Here is a 511-nt window from a genome sequence, read left to right as displayed (position 1 = left end):
TTGTTGTTGTCGTTGTTCTATTTTAATTGGGTAGTGACACTTCTAGCCCTGTGCATCCAGTGTGCTGTGCCTCCCGCTGCTCCTGAGCCTCGTTTGGTCCCAGGGCAGAGGCTGTGCCTTGTGCAGGTGTACCTTCACTTCACAGGACTGGACTCTGCACTCCCTGCTGGCACCCAAACTGCCAGGCAAAGAGCCACTCATGAAGGTGTTACGATGACTTGTGGCTGGAACTGTGTGCATCCAACGGTTGCATGGGAAATGCTCACGTCACCACGTGTCCAACGAGGGTTTTCCATGCTCTGAGTAGCCAGGCACTTGGGCAAAGTTTTCCCCCCCCCCTCCCCTCCCATTAGGGTTCTCCTTTGTTGACATGCGAGATAAAACTGGGAGAGGAGAATAGGTTTAATTTTTTTTTTCTTGACTTTGTTGGCTTTGATCATTGTCTCCTTTGTAAAGTGATAAAATTACTTGGACCTGCAGCACTTTTGTAACTCTTCTCTGGATCAAAAAA

The sequence above is a fragment of the Meleagris gallopavo genome, chromosome 26, assembly GCF_000146605.3.
Source record: "Meleagris gallopavo isolate NT-WF06-2002-E0010 breed Aviagen turkey brand Nicholas breeding stock chromosome 26, Turkey_5.1, whole genome shotgun sequence".
Lineage (NCBI taxonomy): Eukaryota > Metazoa > Chordata > Aves > Galliformes > Phasianidae > Meleagris > Meleagris gallopavo.
This window is presented reverse-complemented; position numbering follows the sequence as displayed.